General features: G+C 38.1%; 1 protein-coding gene across 13 annotated transcripts in view; it reads left to right on the plus strand.

Annotated features, from left to right (window-relative positions):
* The window catches only part of map2 (microtubule-associated protein 2), a 212,006-nt gene that overhangs the window by 24,500 nt on the left and 181,506 nt on the right, over positions 1-6,000 (plus strand). The gene's annotated exons all lie outside the window — the stretch shown is intronic.

The following is a 6,000-nucleotide window of genomic DNA, read 5'->3' on the forward strand; positions in this document are numbered from 1 at the left end:
AACTGGATTATCGCGTAAAAGGCATGCGAATAAAGCAGCGTTTCCGTCCAACGAGTCAAAGAGAACAAAATCGTCACTTCCTGATTAACTGGTGTTAAATATCAACAGTAAAAACGTAATTTGCTGTGGTAGGAGAAGCTGCGGGAATCTTTTCTTTATTTAAAAATGACTTGCATCTCAGAAGATGATGCCGACACGCAATGAATGCGTGGTGGCATTTGAAGCCATGAGCTGCAGAGCACAGACGCTCTTGACAGTTCTGGAGGTCATTAATATTATAATAACACTAATACTGAAACGGTTAAGGCATTTTAGAATTACCAAAGCAATATTTCCGATGTTTTATAATGTGCTCAGCCTGATGGTTTGTCCATTCACACACATTTTGATCATCACATGATCTCTTATAACAGAATCACATGACCTTTTTTTAAGGCACATTCTGGAATTTGTTCGTTAAAAGTGTTTCCATAGTTTAAAAATTTTATCCTACTCAGTTATGTGCATACGTTTTTATGCACATTTTTTTTTTTAAAGTTATGCGCATCTTGGCATTTTTATGAACTGTTTTTTTTTTAAATAGGTGGATGGAAACATAGCTAATGACATTTGCTGTTTGTTTAAACTACCTGTTTAAAATCAGAAGAAACAACTTAATTGTTTTATGTTCAATCCACTAGTAAAAACTAATTCACTCATTCATTCAATTTCTTTTCGGTTTAGTCTCTTTATTAATCAGAGGTCGCCACAGCGGAATGAACTGCCAACTTATCCAGCATGTTTTACGCAGCGGATGCCAACTGACCCAGCCAGGACTTGAACCAGCGACCTTCTAGCTGTAAGGCAATGTGTTACCCACTACAGCACCGCGACGCCCAGTAAAAACTTATAAGTTAACTTAATTACTTAATGTTGTCCCAACACAAATTGATTGTGTTGAGCCTAGCATTTTTTACAGCAAATGTTGTACGGGAGTGTGTGTACACTGAATAGAATTCAGCATTCTTCAATACTCCCACAGCATTAGGTCTGATAAGAGCTGATTCTTTTTGAATGAAGTTTGTCTGATAACATCACTGAGCAGCTTTTGTATATTTTTCTTTCTAATCAGTCAGCCTATTGAAGATTCCTTCCTGTTAAACACTTTTCATTTTTGTTTGTGCTATAACGACCTTGTCTAATTTTTTTGTGTGTGTGCACTTCTTATTTGCCAGCCTCCATTGTTGTGAGAACACACATTCTTTCCGATCTGCTGGTCAGATCTTTTAGCGGCACACTGAATGCTCTCAACAGCTGTGAGGCATGAAAAGCACAAAACTCTAAATGGAATCAGAAGGAACGTGAAACTTTTTTCTTCGTTTAATGAAGCCCTTTAGCATTAGTGCCATCAGTTAATGGCGCCAGACCTCTAATGGTCTGAATGTATGCGTTTCCATGGCTACCTTCACCATGGAAACAGTACCCTTGTGACTGGAGTAATAGAGAACACACAAGAAGCCTCTACAAAAATGTGTCCATGTGGAAGTAAAGCGTTGAGGCCTCGACGTTGCAGTCTTTTTAGGTTGCGGAAGATGCTGGATTGGCCAGTGGCATCCACGGGGCATTGGGGAAACCCTACTACTTAAGTGAAACGGGGTTAAGATGTAGTACAACTGACAGTCGTGACCCACTAAGGAGCCAGAGACTTTGATTTTAATAACCGTCAAGTGTCGTTTTGCAGACATGATTGCTTGTTTTCCTGCTAGCTCTCGTTCCTTGGCATTTAGGGCTGGGAATGTTGTTCCAGCACTCCTCATACAACGTTGTAAGTTGCTCTTCAGTTAAAACAAGCCCATATTCTCCATTAAAAGGATCAACAACAGTAGCCAGTCATCCTTCAGTGAAAAAATACAGTCAGTCTCAGAAGAACTGCGGTCTCCTGTTGTTTTTGGCACATAAAGTCGCCACAAAATGGCTCTTTATGGATGTTGTTGTACTAGTGCTGGAAGAGAAGCTAACGTCAGATGTTTGGATTGTTGGATGCATTAAATATAGAGCAGATTGAGATCTGTTATGGTGTAAAAAAATTAACGGCACAATAAAAGATATTTATAAGAGAGAGAGAGAGTAACTGCTGTAGTATACGAGTAAAATGCATGACTTGTGGTTATATAGATGTGCTATTGAGTTTAAATTGTGCTGTATGAGGCACAGCCAAAGGACTGCTTTTAACATATCTGTCCAATCGTCTTCATGCGGCAAACTCAGTTTCATGAAGCTTTGTTTTACTGCCTTATGACACATTGAGGTTTTGTGAGTAATATTTGCCTGATTCAATTTCAGTAGTGCTTTCTGGTTTTGGGATTACTTTTAAAAGCAATTATTAAATGAGAGTTCCTGGTTCAGTAGATGTTTGACATCATCTGCGGTATCTGCGCTTAAGTCCCTCAATTTGTAAAAGCAAACAAAAACAGCTCACTGTTTAGTAATGCACTTAAAATATAAGTCAATGGGGCATCCTGGGGGGTTTAAAAGCAAAAATGTTTTGAAAGTAATTATTAACTGAGGCTGCATATATTTCAGTTTTGGCTGTTATATAACAGTTTATAACTATTATAAAATGGAAAATAGTACTATAGGCAAGGTAAGGCAAGGCAAGTGCTTTTATATAGCACATTTTATACACCGTGGCAATTCAAAGTGCTTCACATAAACAGGAAAAAAAGAGACAAGTGTATAAGAAAATAAAACAAATAATAACAGTGATTAAAAACAGATTAAAACGTCTTATAACAGGTTATAAAAGAATGAAAAAGAAAAGAAAGACATAATAGTACGATCTGTCGGACGTAGCACAATGTTCATTCAGTAAAAGCACAGCTAAATGGATGTGTTTTGAGTCTTGATTTGAATGTACCTAATGTTGGAGCACATCTGATCATTTCTGGAAGCTGATTCCAGCAGCGGGGGTGTAGTAGCTGAAGGACGATTCACCCGGCTTGGACTGAACTCTTGGAATTTCTAGTTTATATGATCTTAATGATCTGAGTGATCTGTTAGGTTTGTATTCAGTGAGCATATCTGTAATGTATTGAGGTCCTAGGCCATTTATTGATTTATAGACAAGTAATAACACTTACAAATCTATTCTGAATGTAACTCGGAGCCAGTTTAAAGATCTGAGGACAGGTGTGATGTGTTCTGATTATCTGGTTCTTGTCAGAATCCTGGCAGCAGCGTTCTGGATGTGCTGCAACTGTCTGACTGTCGTTTTTTGGAAAAGCCAGAAAACTAATCCACCCTGCTGCTGATAAAGCATGAACAAGTTTCTCTTGTTCAAACCTGATACACAAATCTATAGTATAATATTGAAATGTGATGCTTTAACAAATCTTTAACTAAGTTTTATTAATATTTTGTTCAATGTGTTTGGGAACTGGTATTGTCTGGTTAAGGCCTGTCATAGATTAAACAAAGACATTTACCAGTCTTAATGAGAGATTCATTGATTAGTTTAAAATGGATGATTAAAAAAAATGTAAAGTAAGTGTCTATCTTAATGAATGGAATACTCAATCATTTAGTTAAAGAATAAATTGAAAAAAACACATTCATTCAGGAACAAAACACAGCACAACATTTTCATTTCATAGCACCTTTTTCATTCCAAAATTGAAGACTCACAATTAACTTTTTTTTGTTAAACTGTGCTATAAACTATTGCTTACTAGTGTTTGAGAAAACTGCACTCTTGCTTGTGTGATATTACTTAACTATAAAATATTGTATACAAAAAGCTCCAGCTGGTGTTCGGACACCAATGAAACAAGCACCTCGACATTTATCTTTTTCATCATTAGGAATGTGTGCTGACTTAGGCTGTTTTGTGCTTGAGCGCCACCAAGTCATGATTTCTGTAACTTTTTCAGGTACACTGTGTTCTAATTAAATTTTTGAAGAAAGCAGTAATGTAACGAATTACATTTTAAATTTGTGCAATTTGATTACAGTTACTAAAGTCAGTGCAATTGTGTTTCTTACGTTACAAATACAGTTTTTAGAAGAAAAAAAAAGCTTTTTAAATCACATTTCTGCTGCAACGTCAGTTAATAAGCATGAGTTTTTAAATAGCTGGAGCTGAAACAGTTGTCTCGAGCGGTTGCTTCTTCAAGTGGAAATACAGACGTTACTTTGATTTCATTGAGCATAAAAACAAAAACATCGCTGTGAAATGCAGTCTATGTCCAGTCCCTAAAGAACTTTTGACCACTTTTAACTTGACCAGCAACTTGTTCAGCACTAGAACAGAAAGCATTCTGCGACAATACTCGTCACCAAGTAGGACACCAGCGCCAAAAACACGGTGGCCCAACTTAGCCTAAACAGGTTAAATAGAATTTTTGTGCAGGATCGGGAGTGAAGGTATCTTCTGAAAGTGAGGAGAAGCATAGCTGCTTATGGGGCCGTTCACATATCATGTGTTTTATGAACACTCGCATATTAGGAGCGTATAGTGTGCACGCTAGTCACATGACAAGAACTGACCGATCAGCTTCTTACTTTGTATGGAATATACTGTACACATTTCAGTAGACTAACTACCTCAGACAGACACAGAACACCAAAACACTGCAGTGCTTTTTCATATTATGGATGTCAGTGGTTACAGGTATCCAGTTCTTCTAAATGTCTTCGTGTAAAATAGAAAAAAAAAAAAAAAAAAAAGACAAACAGGATTGGAAAAAGTGAATGATGGGTGAAGTTTAAGTTTTGAACGGACCCTTTAAGTCTTTAGAATATGTCAAGTAGCTGTGTTGAACCCATTGTAATGTTTTATAGTGAATATTAAATTACTGAAAGAGCTTCAGTATGTGTATATATATTATTATTTTTTAATATATGTCATGGCTGGGCCTTGAACCCAGGTCTCTGGTGTGGAGATTGGTGAGAGTACCACTGAGCCACAGGGGTAGTTGAGTGGGACCACCGAGTGAGGAACACAGACAAAGCGACAACTTAAATACACAGGCTGGAACAAGTCACAGGTGATCAAAATTAAAGTAAACAAGGACACACAAGTAAGAACAAAGGTAGAGGGGAAACACGGGGACCTCTAGGGGAATGGAGACAAAGTGCAGGATGGTGACAATATAGGTATATTTTATATGTTTTTAAAGTAACTTCAAAGTAAAGTAATTAGTAATCTGATTACTTTTTACATGAAGTAATTAGTAATGTAATCAGATTAAAAATTTCCAGTAGTAATCAGTAATTTGTAATCTATTACTTTTTTAAAGTAACTTACCCAACACTGAGCGTGACAATTAAACAAACAAACAAAAAAAGCCTAAAGCATAAAAAATACCTCCACGCCTGCTGTTTTGCGCATTGGTGTGCGTGCTCACATTGGTGCACTTTGTTTAGTCACAAACATCAGTGATAAGCACAAGCGAAGATCATCACAGTGTTCACCTAAGGGTCATTTGAGGTTTAGAAGTGTTTTACCAGTATCATCTACCACACTTCTCACATGACATGTCTTAAAACATCAGCAAATCCACAGTGCTAATTACCTCAGGAAAAATATCTCCCGTTTCTTTCACGAAGCAATGCTTTTACTGTGCTGTGTGACAGACATCCGAGAGGCAGCAAGACATTGGAGGAGCAGCGATGGCAGGCGTAGGACGTTCCTTGAGCAACTACTTGATTGTGTGTGGGCTTAAGACAAGAGTATGTGTGTGTGTGTGAGGGAGGTGAACGTGTGGGCTGAAGACGTTAATGTGTGTTGCGTCCTCTCTGTGTGGGCAGTGAATAGGTGCAGGTAGGCAGGTGGAGCCGAGGGGTGCAGAGTGACCATAGTGACTCATTTTGCCATTACCCAGAATTCCACGCTCCTTTTCGTTGTCCAAACGGTGTGGCCAGAAGGAGATGTGACGCCCATTGTGTAGGCAGCAGTGTGTGGGCCGGCGCTGTGTTAATGTGTATTGTTGAAGAGCCAGGCTCCCTCATCTGTCGGGGGCG

Source organism: Danio aesculapii, chromosome 9 (assembly GCF_903798145.1).
Source record: "Danio aesculapii chromosome 9, fDanAes4.1, whole genome shotgun sequence".
Taxonomy (NCBI): Eukaryota; Metazoa; Chordata; class Actinopteri; order Cypriniformes; family Danionidae; genus Danio; species Danio aesculapii.